The sequence below is a fragment of the Anolis sagrei genome, chromosome 2 (genome assembly GCF_037176765.1).
Source record: "Anolis sagrei isolate rAnoSag1 chromosome 2, rAnoSag1.mat, whole genome shotgun sequence".
In the NCBI taxonomy this organism is placed as follows: Eukaryota; Metazoa; Chordata; class Lepidosauria; order Squamata; family Dactyloidae; genus Anolis; species Anolis sagrei.
Genome location: NC_090022.1, coordinates 106,772,418 through 106,794,057, shown reverse-complemented (window position 1 = coordinate 106,794,057; position 21,640 = coordinate 106,772,418). Strand labels below are relative to the sequence as shown.

The 21,640-nt window shown below is 39.3% G+C and overlaps 1 protein-coding gene across 11 annotated transcripts in view; it reads left to right on the top strand.

Annotated features, from left to right (window-relative positions):
- Nucleotides 1-21,640, top strand: part of TENM2 (teneurin transmembrane protein 2) — a 1,067,106-nt gene that overhangs the window by 89,206 nt on the left and 956,260 nt on the right. The window lies entirely within an intron of this gene.

Genomic DNA, 21,640 nt, shown 5'->3' with positions numbered 1-21,640 from the left:
ACATCTGAATACCTTCTTAAGGTCCTACGGTGTGGCAAAAGAGGCAGCACAAAAAACATCTTTCGCTGCCAATATTGCATCTGCGAAGAATCGTCCAGCTGAGCTCTTTCGAGTTGTCAGGGGTCTGTTAAATCCGCCGAAAAGCGAGATCCCTGACAGCTCTGGAGCTCGCTGTGAAGCGTTTGCTCGATTTTTCGCAGATAAAATTGGGCGGATTCGGTCGGGTTTTGACACCACTTTACCTGCAGTCTCTGAGAATGTAACGAGAGCATCTGCTTGTCAAGTTTTGTTGAATTCTTTTCAATTAGTTCAGCTTGAGGATGTGGACAGGATCCTTGGAGAGGTGCGGCCTACCACATGCATCCTAGACCCCTGTCCATCCTGGCTTATAAAAGAAGCCAGAGGAGGTTTGGCGGAGTGGGTGAAGGTGGTGGTTAATGCCTCCTTACAGGAGGGCAAGATTCCAGCGAGCCTAAAACAGGCTATTATCAAACCGCTGTTGAAAAAACCATCACTGGACCCCACTCAATTAGACAACTATCGGCCAACTATTTGGGCAAAGTCCTGGAACGTGTGATGGCAGCTCAACTCCAGGGATTTCTGGTAGACACTGATTATCTTGATCCGGCACAGTCTGGCTTTAGACCGGGACATGGAACAGAAACAGCCTTGGTCACCTTGGTAGATGATCTGCGCAGGGAACTGGACAGGGGGAGTGTGTCCCTGTTAGTTCTCCTGGACCTCTCAGCGGCCTTCGATACCGTCGATCACGGTATCCTTCTGGGACGACTCACAGAAATGGGACTTGGGGGTACTGCTTTGCAGTGGCTCCAGTCATTTCTTGAGGGACGGTCCCAGAAGGTGTTACTGGGTGACACCTGTTCGGCTCCACAACCATTGTCGTGTGGAGTCCCTCAGGGATCTATTCTGTCCCCAATGTTGTTTAACATCTACATGAAGCCGCTGGGGGAGATCATTCGGCGTTTCGGACTGCGGTGTTATCTCTATGCAGATGATGTCCAGATCTGTCACTCCTTTCCGCCTGTCACCAAGGAGGCTGTCCAGACCTTGAATCGGTGTCTAGCTGCTGTGTCGGACTGGATGAGAGCTAACAAATTGAAATTGAATCCAGACAAGACAGAGGTCCTACTGGTCAGTCGGAAGGCCGAACAGGGTATAGGGTTACAGCCTGTGCTGGATGGGGTTACACTCCCCCTGAAGACGCAGGTTCGCAGCTTGGGAGTGATCCTGGACTCACCGCTGAGCCTGGAACCCCAGGTCTCGGCGGTGGCCGGGAGAGCTTTTGCGCAATTAAAACTTGTGCACCAGTTGCGCCCGTACCTTGGGAAGTCTGATCTGGCCACGGTGGTCCACGCTCTTGTTACATCCCGGATAGACTACTGCAACGCGCTCTACGTGGGGTTGCCCTTGAAGACTGTTCGGAAACTCCAACTAGTCCAGCGTGCGGCAGCCAGATTGCTCACTGGAGCAACATACAGGGAGCATACCACCCCCCTGTTGTGCCAGCTCCACTGGCTGCCAGTTCAATTCCGAGCACAATTCAAGGTGCTGGTCTTAACCTACAAAACCCTATACGGTTCTGGTCCAGTGTATCTGTCCGAACGTATCTCCCTCTACGTCCCACCTCGGAGTTTGAGATCATCTGGGGAGGCCCTGCTCTCGACCCCACCACTCTCACAAGTGAGGCTGGTGGGGACGAGAAGCAGAGCCTTCTCAGTGGTGGCCCCCCACCTGTGGAATTCACTCCCGGGGGAAATCAGAACAGCACCAACCCTCCTCTCCTTCAGGAGGAGGGTGAAGACATGGCTGTGGAACCAGGCCTTTGGGCAACCAGGCAATTAGACAATGACAACCAAATAAGACAATCAGATGTGTAAGATCGGCAGGATTGTCGAAATGGAACCAAAAACAGATCTTTGAGTTAATGTACACTGATGGGTAGGAGGAAGATCCAGGTTTGTATTGTTTTACTGATTTTATCATTTTACTGATTTTATTGGATAATGTTGAATTGTGGGAATTTGTACTGTTATATTTTTGTGATGATTGTTTGTGTAGCAGGCGTCTAAGTGCGCCTTGCAGCTGTAAGCCGCCCTGGGTCCCCTTCGGGGTGAGAAGGGCGGGGTACAAGAACCCCAAATAAATAAATAAATAAATTTTCGCTTCATTGTTTATACCCAGTAAATATATCTTGGGTCTTTGCGTGTAGCTCACTTTTAGTATCTTCTGGGTTGCTTGATGTATCTCTTTCCAATATTTTCTTATGTGTTTACATGACCACCATTGATGAAAAAATGTCCCAATTTCCTTTCCACATTTCCAGCAGTTGTTTGCGATGTTTCTATTGAATTTGGCCAATTTTGCAGGTGTGTAATACCAACGGAAGAACATTTTATACCAGTTTTCCCGGAGGTCACTGGCTATCGTATATTTAATTTTTTTTTGTTCCATATTTCCTCCCATTGGCTCATTAAGATACTGTGCCCTATGTCTTTTGCCCATTGTACCTGAAAGTTCTTTACTTGCTCTTCCTCCGTTGACCATAGTAGCAATTGTTTATATAGAATTCTGATTAATTTTTTATTCTTTTTCATTACTATTTCCCAGAGGCCCTGATCTTGACAGAATCCGATCTTCTCATCCTCTTTAAAGCTTTGGTGTATTTGAAAGTATTTTAGCCAGGTTATTTTTTCATTTATTTTTTTAATTTCTTCTAGGTGCTTAAGTACTATTCTACCGTCTTCTTTTTTTTCTATTATTTGTTGGTATGTCAGCCAGTTTTCTTCATTTAATTCCCGCATTTGTTTCGCCTCCACTGGTGATATCCATAGTGGAGTTTTGCTAAAGAGTCTGGGTTTATATTTTTCCCATGTTTTGATCAGGGAAGCTCTAAAGTAATGGTCGCTAAATTTTTCTCAGTTTTCCTTTTGTTATACCATAGATAACTGTGCCACCCCGCTCTCAAGTCATGCCCCTCCAAGGTTAGAATTGGATTGTTTTCTAGAGTAGTCCATTCTTTTATTGCGACTAAGTTGCATGCTTCGTAATAAGCCTTAAGATTTGGTAGCCCCAGACCGCCCCTTTTTCTATCATCTGTTAATACTTTCATGCTTATTCTGGGTTTCTTATTCTTACATATAAATTTTGTTATATCTGCATTCCATTTTTTGAAAATGGATCCCACTGTAAATTATTGCTACCAAATAGTTAACCCCCTTCAATTGCTTTTTAGGTATCAGCAGCATTTGGATTGGGGGCCTAACATCAAAAATAGACCAACAGCAAACACAGTTTTTGAGGGCCCTTTTCCAGCTCCCCAGATGTGTACCATCCTGCGTTTTATTACTTGAATCCGCAGAAGCACCCCTGTCAATAAGAGCCTGGTGGTGGGCACTTAAATATTGGATCAAGATTAGAATTTGGGGTTGGGTTTGATGCACCACTTACCTCAGGATGAGTACATAAGTAATTGGATTAAGATCAATTCTAAGAAAGCTTCCTCTATCGGCATCCCTCCTAACTCAATTGGGTTTTGACATGGCTCTCTAAACAATCAAACAGAGACTGTGGGAAATTGCCTTTTGTGAGCTGTGCTCTCGTTCTTATGTATCTTGCTCTCCTAGTGCCTTGTCCTTACATTATGTTGGGCCTTTTCATGCAGCAAACTATCTAAAGAACTTGATGGTAACCAAATATTGCTGCATATTTCCCAAAGCAAGGTGCAATGTGCTTCCATCTGAATTGCTGTGTGGGAGTTTTGCTGGTACCCCATATAATGAAAGATTCTGCCCATGTAACAAACAGGAAGTAGAGTGCATCTACCACATTCTACTGTCATGCAGGTTCTATGAACTGGCCCAAGCAGACATAATCAACCCCCTACTAAGGAATTTATCAACAAGATCAGTGAAATTTTATGTGAAGTTTCTACTTAGTGACAACCTTCCCCATGTGACCTTGGCAGTTGTCAAGTTTCTTTCTAAGGCAGCCAGAATTAGACATTTCCCAATTCTAGACACAGGCTGAAACACACCAGCACTTCTTGTAGTCTTTACCCATGTTTTTAGCTATCATGTATTTTAAGCAGTTTTTGCTGTTTGCAAATTTTATCAAACTGGATGTTCTTAATCCCATTACCTGTATAACTTGTATGCTACATGTAATAAGGGTCTTTGGACCATAATAAAAATGTTTTTGTTGTTGTATCATTATCAAGTATCACCTTTAGTTTTTTCAGTGGAGACGTGTATTGCTCAAAGCAATGGTTCTCAGCCTGTGGGTTCCCAGATGTTTTGGGCTTTAACTCCCAGAAATCCTAACAGCTGTTAAACTGGCTGGGATTTCTGGGAGTTGTGGGCCAAAACACCAAGAGACCCACAGGTTGAGAACAACTGGCATAAAGGGAGGAGTGGAATGTTTTCTGACTATGCCATTCACAAGCCACAATTGACCATATTCAAATGAGGTTACCTTTTTTGAATACAGAAGATGAAGAAGCTGATTTATAGGAATTGTATTTATGCCTCCTGATATCTAACCTTCATGAATTGAGTTCCTAAGATAATGCAAATATTATAACGACAGCCAAGCACTGAAGTTTTCTGTATATTCAGCTCACAATCAATGATGCACAATGTTAACATGCATTCATTTACATTTTGGAAATATACAAAATATTCATTATTCACTGTGTTAAAGTGAAGTACATGCTAGATTTTCAGTTTTATAATATTATTTTCCCTTCATTTGCTCTCTCAAAATTCCTGATATTTTTATTTATTAGATACACATCTGTTTGCACAAATATTCAAAAACAAACATAAGCTATGTGATTCCCATTCAGCTACTCAAGAAATATTTTACATAAATGGGGGTTTTGTTTCAGTTTCTCTCCTTTTAAAACACCTTTTCTTATTAAAATCGCCTTTGAAGAATACAGACAGTTTGTGTGATTAGATCTCTGGTAACAAATAACTTAATAGAGCATATGAGCTTATTTATTGATATATAAATGAATTAATCATATTTAAGATTTAGTTCAGTTACTGTTTGGTTGTGTTCAGCTTTGCATTAAGTCTGCAGTGTTGCACTCAATTTTGAATAAGCACTGCAGAATTCAATAACACTACATTCTAAGAAGAAATAGATGATATATAGATAGAAAGTTAATAGATCCATAGTAAATTTGTTACTCTTTAAGATAACACATAACTTTTTCTGCTGTACCACACAAGTATTACTTTGAGTTATAATAAAATTCTTAATTTCATTTGGGATCATTTTTTACAATGGAACTTACTCAAAGATAAGTAGGTATTCCATTTCAGCCATACAAAATAGTATGTTTCAGCTTTACAAAACAAAATGTTCTTGTATACCTCGCCTTCAAAATGTCTGTACACCGCATTGATGTGGATTGCTGTTTGTAAAAACTTAGCCCCATTAAAATAATTCTCATTAAAATAATACAGCTTAATGGTGTAACATTAGAAAATGTTGATCATTTCTGCTACCTTGGCAGCCACCTCTCCACCAAAGTCAATATCGACACCGAAATACAACATCACCTGAGCTCTGCAAGTGCAGCATTTTTCCGAATGAAGCAGAGAGTGTTTGAGGACCGGAACATCTGTAGGAAGACCAAGGTGCTTGTTTATAAAGCTATTGTCCTCCCAACCCTGCTATACGCCTGCAGAACATAGACAGTGTACAGACGTCACATGCAACTCCTGGAACGATTCCATCAGCGCTGCCTCCGGAAAATCCTGAAAATCTCTTGGGAGGACAGGTGGACAAATGTCAGCATGCTGGAAGAAGCAAAGACCATCAGCATTGAAGCAATGGTCCTCCACCATCAACTCCGCTGGACCGGCCACATTGTCCGGATGCCCGACCACCGTCTCCCAAAGCAGTTGCTCTACTCTGAACTCAAGAATGGAAAAAGGAATGTTGATGGACAGGAAAAGAGATTTAAAGATGGGCTCAAAGCCAACCTCAAAAACTCTGGCATAGACACTGAGAACTGGGAAGCCCTGGCCCTTGAGCATTCCAGCTGGAGGTCAGCTGTGACCAGCAGTGCTGCAGAATTTGAAGAGGCACGAATGGAGGGTGAAGGAGAGAAACGTGCCAAGAAGAAGGTGCGTCAAGCTAACCCCGACCGAGACTGCCTTCCACCTGGAAACCAATGCCCTCACTGCGGAAGAAGATGCAGATTAAGAATAGGTCTCCACAGTCACTTACGGACCCACCGCCAGGACACTGAACTTGGAGGACCATCATCCTTGGACTATGAGGGATCGCCTAACATTACATTAACAACATTAAAATAATACAAAATTGTTTTGTAAGGCTGAAATCATATATATATATATACTTTGGAGTAAGTGTCATTGAATAGGTGTTCACTGTAATCCAGAATGATAGGTGTGTGGTGCACAGACTAGAATGACAAGGGGGAAAAATGAAGGGATTTGAGTACTTACAATAATTGAATTGGAAGAACTTTGTTTTTGTTTTGAAAACATTAATGAAGGGCAGTGCTTTAAACTCATACACCTTGAATGACTTGTGTCGTTTCATTAGAAAAAAGAATCAGATCGTTCAAATCATATCTTTGGTATATCCAGTTATTTTTCAAGTGAACGGAATATCTGAACATCAAAGCATGCAATACAGGGGGCACGTGGGATATAAATTATGGGGTATATAAATAAAATAAGAATAAAATTTCTCCCCCTTCCTTTTCACACATCCCTTTTCCTTTCTGGTGTGTGTGTGTGTGTGTGTGTGTGTGTGTGTTTGGATGCTTTAGTCTCAGAGGCTTGATCTTCCTTTGGCAATCTCCATCCAACAGTTAAAGACTCATCACCATTTCAAAAAACACATTCTTGTATTTGGAGGTTATTGTGAGTAGGGCCCATTTATGAACCCAAGTATTTTAAGCTCAAGTGAGAAACATTTGGATGCCACAAGGTGCTCTGATTTCTGTGATGTTAGTTGGGTTTCAATGCTGTGAAGGGCTGATTGCTGAATAGCAAGATAAGTTACATACTAGATTTTTAAAAATATTGTTCAAATTCGAACATTTTCTGCTTTGAGGGTTTCAGTTGTCAAACATAGTAACATGGTCTCATGCAGATCTTCACGTTGCTATCTTTGGGAAAGTGATAGAGGTTTGTTGCTCTGTGCAATATTCATTTTGTGCAAATGGTTCTTGGCTTGGAAATGTGATGAATTTCAAACTGATTTTCCTCCTATAATTTTTTACTTCCAGCATTCAGTCATGTACAATATAAACAGTGCATCAGTACAAGTATGAGTTTTCCTCTAACCTAAGTTATGTATATATATATTATAAAACTTTATTTGTATACCGTCCTATCTCCTCAAAAGGACCCAGGGCGGTTTTCAACATATAAGGCAAACATTAAATTGCCACAAAGAAATCCATACAGACAAATTACATAAAGACAAACACATACAGTACAAAATGAACTTAATTTAACTTAATCAACAAAATAACAAAAAAATTGAAAGTATCATAAAATACAAAAATCTTGCTAAAACACACTAAAAAATAAAGCTTTAAAAACTGATTGCTTTATATCTCCATCAGTCGAGGTTCAGCAACCCAGTGACCAGAAAAAAAATGGACATGGCCAACTATAAAAGGGCTGGGCAAGGGATAGTGCAAACAGCATATCATAGGGATGGGGAAGTGGATGATGTGCAAAATAGAGTACTATCTGGAGACCTAGGGACTGGGGCTAGGAACTAATATGGTATATAGCACAGTTGTTCTTTGTCCATGTGACATATACATACTACACAACAACTGTTCTGATTCCAGCTTCTCTAAGATGCTGACTTTTGTTATTATTCATTTTTAAAATGTCTACAGTATGGCTATGTCTTGTTTCCATTGTACAAGTAGCTTGTGGAGGTGGGAACTTAAATCCTTTTCTATGTTGAAGTAGATATATGTGTAAAGAGTCATATTCACTCTGGTAGACTTGTGTACAGTAAATAACATTAATATGTTTTAGGGATCTACATATGCCCCCCCCCAAAATCTTATGGAAATGATTTTCTAGTCTTGCTCATATTTGGCTGAAAGTACTGTAGAATAAAATATGTCCTTCTTACAGGTAGAATATTACTTTCAGCCATTACTTTAATTAGTTAAACTAATATGCATTTTGAACACTTTATGGCTGTCATTTTGGAAAGATTTCTGTGGGAAAAAAATAGTAATTTAGGAAAATGATCCACTAAGCCTGTCATTTGTTTTGAGTTTTCTATAACGTGAAGATGATCGCAATCTGCTATATCATGCTGTTAAAATGATGCATAAGCCCTACTAGCGTTCTCAAATGATGGAGTATTATTACAGCCTCTTAAATGTTGGGCACTGAGATAATTTGGCTGATGTTGAGGAGAAAATGTACCATAACCCCTGTGGTTCAGCCTTCATTGAATAAATATAGCATGCTGCTTCTTTTGTTCTTCTTGTGTGCAAAAAAGCAATTTATATGTTCCAAAAGAAATACCATACAATGTTTACTATTTTTCTAAAAGAAAAATCTACATAAATATGTTTTAAAACTTACTTGCACCATGTTACATCCAAAACACCAAATGTTCTTTCCACCATATTCATCACTGAAAAGTACAATAATTGTTCTATTTGTGTGCATCCAGAGGTTCTCAATTTTTATTGAAAACATCTTTTATTCTTTCTAGTCAAAAAATCTTTATTATCTGTATCATAAGAATAGTAATTTAGTTGAAATATCTCTTTGTTCAGATTGTGTACCCTGCATCCCAGCAGGAAAATCTCCAATTCAGAGATAAGAATGTAACACACACACACACATACACACACACACACACACACACACATATATATATACACTCACAACACTTTCCATGTTCCTCCCTGTTTTATTGAAACTGGATGAGAGGGGAGTTTGGCACAGTTTCATAGGCTGTGTTACCCAGCAAGCCATCACAATAATCTCATGAAGATATATTATAACCCAGGTTGTGAGGTAGATCTGTGTGCCATTCCAGGTCTCCCCAAAATGTTGGCTGCAAAAATTGTCCCACATTACCATTGTAAGATAAATCCTACTTAAGTAAATGATTTGGCATGTGGTCCACCATACAAAACGCAGAAGTCATGAAATCAACACTGAGTAAAGATCTTTGTGAGGTTGACAAACCTTCTTTCATAACATGTATAACAGGATATCACTTTTATTCGTAGTTGATAGAGATCGCAGGGGAGAAGCTATGGTTGTCCTCTTGCTGATGATGAAAATCTCTCTTGCATGATTCCTTCCTTCTCTTTGTCTGCCCCATAGTATGGCTACTATGGGAGAGCAAGCCAGATTTTCAAAAAAAAAAAAGTGAAGAGAGCTCTTGTTTCAAACATTGCAAGTGATCAGATGGATATTTTTCATGCTGGCAGCATTTCTCAGCAAAGCAATACAATAAAGGACATGTTTCTTTGGACTAGCCTTAATAAGACCAGAAACATTTAGAATATGAAAAGTGTCTTAATGTATGAAGCACTTTGAGTTCAATTACCTTGAATGTCCTAGGTCGGGGGAGGGGAGGGGAGGGGAAAGTGCAGCCCACAGACCACATGCCCCTATATCCATATTTGTAGCCATTATAAAGTCCCTCATAAATCCTCTAATGTCCAAAACTGCCAAATGCATGCAAGGTCCTCCCTAGCACTCCTCAGAACATACATTCCTCTCAAATACCTTTAATTCTTTCCATGTGCCCTCCAAAATAGCAATAAGAAGTCACTATATTTCAGTGTGCATGGGAAGAAGAGAAGATGTGAAACAGGACAGTGGAAAAGGGACCATTGTGCAGTTGCTCACCCCATCTCAGACCTACTAGAGACAATGGGGGTTTTGAGTGCAGAAAGCCAAGTATTTTGCTTTCGAGAACTGAACATTTGCTTATGCAGTTTCAGATATTAGAAACATATGGCAATGCAAAGTGAAAAACACACTAAATGACTGTGTTTCAGTTATGAGAATCCCACATCAGATGTAATAAATTCAGTGTTTTATTTTGTAAAGAGGTCAGTGTTGACTGCAGAAATAGTAAAGATATTTTGTTTGGGTCAGATTTTACTGGCCAGTTTAGCTATGATTATTCTGTGTTGTCGAAAGCTTTCATGGCTGGAATAACTGGGTTGCTGTAAGTTTTTTGGGTTGTATGGCCATGTTCCAGAAGCATTCTCTCCTGACATTTTGCCTGCATCTATGGCAGGCATCCTCAGAGGTTGTGAGATCTAATGCAGATGAAACATCAGAAGAGAATGCTTCTGGGACATGGCCATACAGCCCAAAAAACTTACAGCAACCCTATGATTATTCTGTTTTTCCTTTTATTTTAGAAAAGCCCACTTGTCTTCTCCAGTTTTAATTTGATCTTGTTTGCAGTATTCTTTCTATCTCTTCCTTTTTCCTATGAAACAGCCATTAAACTACATTCTAGCACTGAACTATCTGACAGAACTTGCATCTTTCACTAAACTTTTTCAAGCTAATGGCAAAAAGCATTAGGTTACTGAATTGTGAAAATTTTTAATTGGCAAAAGCTTTCATTTACACATTTTAATACATTGCTTTTTAACCTTTTATTTTAGTGAGAGAATAAACAGGAGAGCCAATTTAACCATATTGGAATTAGGTCAGCATGTCAGTTTGAATGCCTTATCACACTAAAGCTGAAAGGCAAAGAGTATGTATCCCATTTGAAATCCTGTGGTTGCCTCCTGCAGAATGCTGGGGCTTGTAGTTTAGTCAGACCCAGGACCCCTCTGGCTGGGCATTTTAAAGGCCCCTCCCCTAAACTCCAAGCCCCAGAATTCTGCAGGAAGCAGGTACAGGATTAAGATGGGATTCGTACTCTTTCAGCTCTAGTGTGATACCGATAATAGTTTCAAATAGTGATCAAAGTTCAATTCCCTTGTAGTGCCCCAAAGAGGAAATTTTGGGATTTCAGGACAAAATTTGAGATGAAAATACAGATTTTGCACACCTTATCTGAAATGTTCGGGACCAGAAGTGTTGTGCATTTCAGACTTATTTTTAAGGGGAATATTTGCATATACATAATGAGATATCATGGAGGTGAAACCAAAGTCTGAGTGTGAAATTAATTTATGTTTCATATACATCTTATACACATAGCCTGAAGGAAATTTTAAACGCAATATTTTGAATAATTGTATGCATGAAACAAAGTTTGTGTACATTGAATCAGCAGAAAGCAAAGTTATCACTATCTCAGTCACTCATGTGGACATTTTTAGATTTTGGATTTCCATTTAAGTGATCCTTAACCTGTACTTGCCTTATGGTGACAATGTTCCGACAGTCATCATGAATGTAATATAAAACTGCAGTGTTGTCGTCTCTTTGTACACATTCCACTCAGTGATATTAGCATTCTTGATGTAACATATACAGTGACACCTTTAGCTCATGTAGACATACTAGACAATGGAGCACAGTAACTAAAGCTGCTTGCTACACACAAGAGACAAAAGGATTATTATAGCAAACTAAACCAAGGCAAGGGGGATTTTTTTGTCCTCATGCAATGATCTGTATAACTCATCATACATTTTGCGTAATAAGTCAGACAAAAATCCTGGTAGTTAAATGGTTTTAGATAAAAGATAGCATTTCACATTCTTGTTGTATATCTGCTATGGCATAATTTGTATTCAGGCAAGTATGATGACTCATAATATTCCAGCATTCTATGTTAATAGAACTGTTTTGCACTTTTGTACTATTGATGCTGTGATAATTTGCCAATCTGTTACAGCAAAAAGAAAAAAGAAAAAAAAGAAAAGAAAGTAATGGCAGTGGCACTATTTACTTCATGCAGCAAAAAATGAAATTCCCTTGATAGTACTATTATTTCGCTTATTCTGGTTTGAATGAGTCCAGTTCAGCAAACAAGCAGGAAGAATTCCTAGTTCACAGGTGGAATAAATAAAATAACATTATGATGATTTGTTCATTGATGAGCACAGCAACCAATATGCTTTTCCTGGTTTAATAGCTTAAGATTTTTACTCTTCAGTTGTAGTGTACAACTGACCTCTTTTTGCTTTAAAATATCACGAGAATATGCAAATAGTATATACAAATGATGGAGGTTAAAGGTGAATTAATAGAATTGTATAAACCATACTCTTATTTATTTATGGGAGAAAAGTGGTAAATCCTCTTTGTTTGAATTGACAGGAAACTCTGAAAACTGTTATCTGCAAATACACTTGCCTTTATCCTTCAGCCTTCTTTTATGTTTAACAAATAAATAAATTATTCAGATTTATGAATAGTGTCAGTTGCTTTTTGATATACTACATTTTAGAGGTACTTGAAAAGTCACTTGTATAAACCTAAACTGTAAACTTTGAAAGCAACCAGTTCAGGTGAATGCTGTTGATACATATTTTCATCTATCAATATAAAGATTCAGTTAGGGTTGGACATTTAAATATGCAGTTCCTGTCAAATATATTCTTAGAGGCAAACTCATATTTGCCATTATGGAAAATGTGTAAATATTAAAAAGCATGGGGGGGCAGAACTCAGCCCCAAGAGACTCCACAGGCTAGCATCCCGGATGACAAACATTAATCTAGCACCACGTTCTGAGTCTGTCCCTTAAAAAGGCCAAAGCTGTGGTGGAACGCAACCCCGAAGTTCCATCCCAAGGAAGTAACCTAGAAAGAAACCATGGCAGATGTCTTAAATCAAGAGATCTAGCAGAGCGAGCAGGAACACAGGCTGGATCTACACTGCTATATAATCGAGATCATCATAGTAAATAGTGCAAATTATCTGCTTTGAATGGGTTACATGCATTTACACTGCCATATAATCCAGCTCAAATCAGATAATATGGATTTTATATAGCTATATAGATGGGGTTGCACTCCCGCTGTCTAGTTCTGTGAATAAATCATCTATAAAGGAGACCAAAGCTCTCTCTGTCCCATGGCTAGGTGTGAAGCTAGATTGAAATGGATCTAGATAATCAATTTCATCCATTTCACCTGGAGCTGTGCCCACCCACAAACACACACACACACACATACAATGAATCTAAAACCCATAATGGCAACTGAACTGTAGAAAGTTGCTTCACACCCAAATTGCCATCATTCTACCCCACACAGAAGACTAGGTCCAGAACTTATCCTACAGCATGGGTGGCACCAGATAATATTTGGTATCAACCTGTGGCGAACATGAAGTCCTGAGCTGTTTCTAACAAAGAGATCTCAACATACATGTTGAAATCCCTCAGCATATCTAACTGAGGGAACTCCAACACTAATCCTATTCTGTGCCAGCCATCCACCTTTCAGGGCAGACATTCAAACCCAGCAGACTGAGACTGGGCACATGGAGAGAGATGGAATTCCAATAATTACTGTAACTCCACCTCCTCACCAACCAGGCCTTATAGACAATGCTGAGTTCTCTGTGGAGCTCCCCTTTATCAAGTCGTCATCCAGGATTAATAATATTATTCATTTACTGATCTGGCTTTAAGTTGCAGCAAAGGGGCTGTTGCTAAGACTATCCAGATTATTTAAGGTTGGGACAGTTTAGAGCAGTGTTTCTCAAGCTGTGCTCCTTCATGTGTTTTGGACTTCAGCTCCCAGAAATCCTAGCCAACTTACCAGCTGTTATGAATTATGGAAGCAGGAGTCCAAAACATCTGGCAGAGCACAGTCTGAGAAACTCTGGTTAAAAGGAAACCACAGTCTATGTCTCGCTTCTCTCCCATGATATTAGCTCTTTCTTCCCATTCCACACCTCCCTCTAGTTCAGTGGTTCTCAACCTGTGGCTCCCCAGATATTTTGGCCTTCAACTCCCAGAAATCCCAACAGCTGGTTGTAGGCCAAAACACCTGGGGGGCCAAGGGTTGAGAGCCACTGCTCTACTTATTAATGTTGCTATGAGTGTTCCCTTTGCTGCTCTCATGCCTATACTCTTTGAATACTCTATACTTACTCTCTAGTTGCCAGCCAGGCAGTCCGAAGTTGGAAAAAAACAGCAACTAAAAAACAAGGGAACTATTTCCTTTCCATTCCAAAACAGGGCAACTTACACTAACACCACCTGCAAAGCAGCTCACCCAAAGAGGTCACCCCTTTGAGGCCACTCCTTTGGTGACAACTCCACTAGTGGTAGGTCCACCATTTAGGCAGCTCCTTATATCAATTTTCATGCAGGAGAGCAGGTGGTAGTAGTTCTGCTTCACCAACTGCTGGCTCAGTACCTCATGAACCTGGAGCCCTCCCCTGCAGATGATCTTTCTCAGCAAGCAGCACTTCTTAGAAAAGAAGGTCCATGGCAAGTAGATGATGAGAATAGTTACATACTTCTCTTCTAAGTGGTCGTGGTGTTTTGCTCCCTGGTGTGCTTTTTATTTAATAGCAGAGTTGTCATATAAGAAAATTCATGAACCATCTAAATACCGCAAGTAAACAAATAAAGGAAATGTATCTCAAGCCACGATAATCAAATCAACATACAAAGCTGGGATATATCAAGTGAATAACACTCCAAATAATTAAGCCTACTTTAATGGTATAAACAACTTTGGTACATCAGTATTAAAATATAGAAACACTGACAATTATAGAGCTATAACAACTCTATTGCAGATATACAACAATAAACAAATACAAACAAATACAACCTCAGAAAACATACTAGTAAATCTACAAGATGAAATGGATTTTCAACGCTAAGGGAGTAAAAAGTCTAATCACCAATAGCCCAAACTGGCAAAAATCAGTCCACAGTAATTTCTATTTTCCCCCCATAGCAATGATGATAGAGACAAACCAGCAGTTAAACCAACAGATAAACATTCTAATTGCCAAAGAGGTCCTTTTTTACTTATTTGAGTATGGGGTCCTTACCTATTCAATTGTCAATTTATATTTAAATGTTTAGAAACTGTAGAACAATAGTCACTGAAGAAGATGCTATGTCAAAGTGTGTCTTGTTATGTACATATGCTGGCATTTTAACAAAGGCTGTATTTTGTTTGTTATGTTTTATTTTGCAGACAAATTCATGACTTTGAAGTGTGAAAAATACATTTGTGTGTGTGTATGATTGTATATAATCTCTACCTCTATTATGGGTTGCTCTGTTTTCCTCTGTTTAATTGATCTGCTATTTATTGGTACTGTATGGTGAATGGTTGTGGTGCCTATGAACTTGCTTTTTCTGCATCAGATTTACAGCTAAAAACCGGTTTACTAGAACAAACTAATGAAAAATACAACTCTTTCCAATCTTTATGTGTTTGAAAAGAACACAGTTTAGGGTGTTGAATACTGAGATATTTTCCATAGCCAAAATGAATTAAGTGACGTATTCAACTAACATGTTCAACTGTCATTTTGAGGTATAGATAGATAGATAGATGATTGATAATAGATATAGATAAATAGATGATAGATAGATAGATAGATAGATAGATAGATAGATAGATAGATAGTGCAGGATCATGACTGAATATGTCCCAATTCTCTTATAAATTCAGTTAGGGTCATTGCATTAAGATTAGTCCACTGTTACATGAAATCCATCTCATAACCTCCGTTCATTACAATAAGGAAAGTCAAGCAAGAATCGGGAATATTTCCCCCTTGGGACTATATCACCATAGACATAATTTGTTCTGACCTGTTTATTTTGGTGGTGGGCAAAACAGCAAAGAAGCAAACCAATGGAGAATGGGAGTGGAGCAGGCAATGGGTGGGGTCATCTCTTTCTTTATGACACCTCCTTTGCCTCATTCCCTGAAACAATATTTTCTCTCTGTTGCTGCTCCTCCCTCCCTCTCTTTCTCACCACTAACTCATTCCTGGGTATATCTGGGATGCAGATCTCTCTGAGAATATTAAATTCTCTTCTTTAGATGGCAAATCTCTGAATTCCAGAGATTATTGTCATCACAGCTAAAGTGGAATCACATTTTTAGAACTGTGCAGTGTGAATGGGCACCTGTTTGTTGAATTGCTACAAATCGTTAGATCTCCCCCAAAAAAGTTTCAGCAGGTCTAACTTGTTTATTTGTGTATTTAATTAAGCTGAAGTTCCTCATGTTGCCAAGCAGATTTGTTTGAAGAATTGCCTGGGAGGCCACCTCTTTGCGTGCTCAGTAATATGTGTGAAGAAGGATCCCTCCCCCCAAAAAGACAGATGAGTGCTGTTAATGGGGACAAAAAATATCACTTCCCATCATTCTTTGTAAAAGAGATTTTTGACATTTGAACAAATAAATACATTAATGATCCCATGTAGTAGGCTTTACCCTCTTCTTCAAGTCCACTCTTCCCAAAATCAGACTGAAGCATACTTGTGTCTTATAGGCTGCAAATTCGACATCCCTGCAAGGACATATGGTTGTCACTATTTATTGTGACATCTACAGGTACAATGGAAAAGCAGCCTTTTCCACTAACTTGGGGTCGTTTCACACGACACAATTAGACCACTATGATTTCACTTTAGCTATTATGGTAGCATGTAGAATCTTGAAACTGAAGAATATTTAGAATTCTAAGCTCGAGAGTTTCAGTGCCTCATAAAACTACAAAATCCAACATTCCCTAAGATTAAGCTATGGAAGTTACAGTGAAATTATAGATATAAAATTATGTTAAGAAAATTGGTCCCTAGGCATTGTGCATTACTTGCAATCTGTTAGCATATTTATTTATCGTGTCATCAGCAACCATTGTTTTACAATTCTAACAGAGCAAAACAAACACAGAGATTAAAATGAAAAAGAAAAAAAAAAAGAAAAAGAAAAAAAAAGAAAAAAAAACCACACAGATTTTGTAAATTTGGTATTTGGTTAAATGTCCTTTGACCAGTATCTGGCCACTTGGAGTGCCTCTGGGGTTGCCGCAAGAAGGTCCTCCATCGTGCATGTGGCAGGGCTCAGGGTGCATTGCAGCAGGTGGTCAGTGGTTTGTTCTTCTCCGCACTCGCATGCCGAGGATTCCACCCTGTAGCCCCATTTCTTAAGATTGGCTCTGCATCTCGTGGTGCCAGAGCGCAATCTGTTCAGCGCCTTCCAAGTCGCCCAGTCTTCTGAGTGCCCAGGGGGGAGTCTCTCATCTGGTATCACCCATGAATTGAGGTGCTGGGTTTGGGCCTGCCACTTTTGGACTCTCGCTTGCTGGGGTGTTCCAGCGAGTGTCTCTGTAGTTCTAAGAAAGCTATGTCTTGATTTAAGTCGTTGACGTGCTGGCTGATACCCAAACAGGGGATGAGCTGGAGATGTCTCTGCCTTGGTCCTTTCACTATTGGCTGCTACTTCCCGGCGGATGTCAGGTGGTGCAATACCGGCTAAGCAGTGTAATTTCTCCAGTGGTGTGGGGCGCAGACACCCCGTGATAATGCGGCATGTCTCATTAAGAGCCACATCCACTGTTTTAGTGTGATGAGATGTGTTCCACACTGGGCATGCATACTCAGCAGCAGAGTAGCATAGCGCAAGGGCAGATGTCTTCACTGTGTCTGGTTGTGATCCCCAGGTTGTGCCAGTCAGCTTTTGTATGATGTTGTTTCTAGCGCCCACTTTTTGTTTGATGTTCAGGCAGTGCTTCTTGTAGGTCAGAGCACGGTCCAAAGTGACTCCCAGGTATTTGGGTGCGCTGCAATGCTCCAGTGGGATTCCTTCCCAGGTAATCCTCAGAGCTCGGGATGCTTGTCTGTTCTTAAGGTGAAAGGCACATGTCTGTGTTTTAGATGGATTAGGGATCAGATGGTTTTCCCTGTAATAGGCAGTAAGAGCACCTAGAGCTTCGGAGAGCTTCTGTTCTACCATCTCAAAGCTCCCTGCTTGAGCAGTAATGGCACGATCGTCAGCATAGATAAAACTCTCTGTCCCTTCTGGCAGTGGCTGGTCATTTGTGTAGATGTTGAACATGGATGGAGCAAGCACGCTCCCCTGAGGCAGGCCGTTCTTCTGTTTCCGCCATCTGCTTCTCTGGCCCTGGAACTCAACAAAAAAGCTCCTGTTTTGTAGCAGGTTTCCTATCAGGCGGGTGAGGTGGTAGTCCTTTGTGATATTATACATTTTTCTCAGGAGGAGGCGGTGGTTCACAGTATCATAGGCTGCTGACAAGTCTATGAAGACAGCTCCTGTGATCTGCTGCCTTTCAAAGCCATCTTCTATGTGCTGGGTCAGGTTCAGCACTTGCGATGTGCAGGACATGAGAGAAGCCTCCTCGCAGGATTGCAAGACATCCGGGCGTCCCCTGGGCAACGTCTTCGTAGACGGCCGATTCTCTCAACCCAGAAGCAACCGGAGACGACTTGAAGCATGCAAACAAGGAAGCAAAACAACCAACGGTCCTTTTCAGGACCAACCATGACAATAATCTGTTAGCATAAAAACCATATTTAAACAACAGCCTAGAATTAAAAAAAGCAAACATTCTTTATACAGTGTGCCCCCATACTTTTGCATTCGTGTGGTTCACAGATAGATTGTGAAGCTCAGTTTTGGATTTTTGAGCTTTTGGGCTGCTTGTATTGTGAATATAAAAGATACACAAGTGTTCTTGATATATCCAGAATTGTGATCTGCTCCTCTTTTGTTCAATGGCTATGCTATTCCTTATGTGTTTTTCACGCACCAGAACAAATATTTCAGTGTTCTTTTTTTCTATTATAAAAAAGATCAATGGCAGCAGCCTGACACTCATGAGCAATCTTATTATAGAAAACTACTGTTCACACCCGATGCAGGAAAACAATTTGGGAAAGAAATAGATTTGAGTTTCAAGCTGCAGAGGATTACTACAAACCATGGAAAGAATACAATTTCATAAAATAATTACAACTGCGTTGCCTCTTACTTTTCAGCAAAATTTAGACATATTCCTTGTTTGCTTTATGCAATCATATAGATATATATAGCTATACATTTAGATAGAAATATTGCTTCACAAGAGGAAAGCTACATGCTTCTGTTTGCAAACCAGGGCTTCTTGAATCTTTTTTCTTGTTTTGCTGGATTATCTTGTGATTGTGAAAAGTTGCCCCTTCCTAAAATTTTGGGATATGTTAAGAAACTATCTTTGGTAGCATAGGAATATGCATTGATGACAGTGTTTTCAGATGAATATTGAAGAATGAAGATAAAAAAGAAACATGCATAAATAGATTTTTAACATTTAATTTATCAAATTTGTGACCTGTGAGGCTATTAGAAGTGCATATATCCTTACTTTTCCCATCACTGGAATGAAAGCCATTATCCTTCCTCCCCTTGGTTTATGCACACAATATTTCAATGGGGAAAATGCATAAATTTTGTATATTAGGAAATTTTATTTTGCAGATTTATCTAAAACTAGAATGAGGTGAGAATAATGGTAGGCTTCAGAACAATATGAAGACAACAAAACTGGCCATTTTTTTTTTTTTTTTTACAATAGATGGGAAATCCAAGTCAAAGTAGAGACTACAAACCAAACCAGAAATGAGAAATTGAACTTTGGAGGCAAGGCCAGTGTTGGAAGCATCAAGGAGCTATCCAGAAATAAAAAAAATAATCAAAATGCTAGATGGGATAAAGAGTAAAGAAAGAAGGTAGAAGTAAAAAGCCAACCAAAAAGCAAGGGGGATTGAAGGGTGTGCAGCAAAACGCAAGACTTCAGGAACCTATTTTTGCTTCAGCAAGTTCTTTCTCTGCAAGAGAAGTCAAAGGCCAACCGCAAAAGATGACTTGAATCCAGGGACTTAATGCATTCCTTTGTTTAAGAAACTATGCTAACCTATAATTCTGAATCATTACAATTGGCAACTGCCCCCTGGTCTGGAGATTGATCCCCTCAGGCACTGTGAACAGAAACATTTGTTTGTGGTAAGGCTTAGAAGCATACATGAGAATTTATATATCTGAATAATTAAAACACACAGAGTGATGCCCCACTGCAATTAGTTTTTTTCTGCTACTTTGGAGACTAGGACAAATTGCAGGGGGGGGGGGGGGAGATTCCACATATACATTAGGAAGAACATCCTGATGGTTAGAGCAATGGAATATGCTGCCTCCTCAGAGTGTGGTGGAGTCTTCTTCTCTGGAGATTTTTAATCAGAGGCTGGATTGCCATATTTTGGGGGGTGCTTTGATTCTGTGTTTTTGTGGCAGAATGATGTTGGACTAACTGGATGGCCCTTGTGGTCTCTTCCAACTCTATGTTTCTATGATTCTATAAAATCTTTGGCCCATCATAGGAATATTTAAAATTAAAGGGAAAGTTGAAAGTGCAATGGCCCAGGACTGTACGAACAACAGCTATGTCTCTGTGTGATATGTGATTTTATGTGCTGTATTTAATAATGTTTAATGTTTTATCAGGGGAGGATCAATTTTGATGTTTTATAATGTATTTTATCAATGGCATTGAATTGTTACCAACACTGTGAGTCCCCTTTGGGGTTGAGAAGGGTGGTATACAAATACTACAAATAAATAAATATATATATATTTCTCTGCCAAATAGTGCTGGTGCCTCATCCAAACTGCAACTCCCACATTCCTCAGCACTGAGCCATAGTGGTGTCAAACTGAGTTAATTCTACAATTTAGATACACCTCACATTACTGATATGTGTCTTTATGTCCTTTCGACCTGGGAAACAATTGTATAAGATCTGTGTGAATGGTTAAATGTATTTTATGCTCAGAGAGGTGAGACAAACTACTAATGGTCCCATAATGTAGCATTTTCTGGATGAGTTGTCTTCTGTTTAGTTTAAAATAAAGTATGACATGATTTATTGGGAAATAATTTTAAAATGTATGTATACAGCAGTACACCCAGGAGAATTCTTATTCACTCCTAGATTAAGGAAAATATATCTTTTAAATAAAGCATTAGTTAGCAGATAGTTAATATAGGACAAAATACTGAGCTTAATATTTTGTGAATGGAAATTAGAGTGTCCCATGGTGATTGAGCTTCTCTTTTATGCTCATAAATTTTACCCATAGCTCAAGCTGTGTCATTTTTGATACCAACTAATCATTCCCAATTTAAGCAGAGAGACAGTTAGAGAATCAGCAGGACAGAGTTAAATTAGCTCTATCCACCTATCGTAGCCTTGTTAAGCAATCACAGATATCATACTTGTACTTTCTGTTAGTTTATATGCAACAATGTTTTCTCTTTAAAACACAGAAACCAAATATTAAGATTTAAGCTGCACAGTTTTTAAAGCTCTTTTGGAGACTGTACCAAAGCTTGAATACATTTTGGCGCATAACACTTCTTAATAACATGTACATTCAAAGCAAGATATTGACCTAAAACTGTACAATGATGTTCTTTGATCATAGTTTCATTCCAAATATTTTCTCAAAGGATGAAAAGCAATGGCTAAAGTAAGTGTAAAAGATTCTATGTATAAGACACCATCATCTGAAGTAGCATAAAGAATTTTTACAAACTTTCTTTCAGAAGATAAAATACGTTTTCATTAATGACAATGCTGTGTTTTTAGTTGTTAAAAA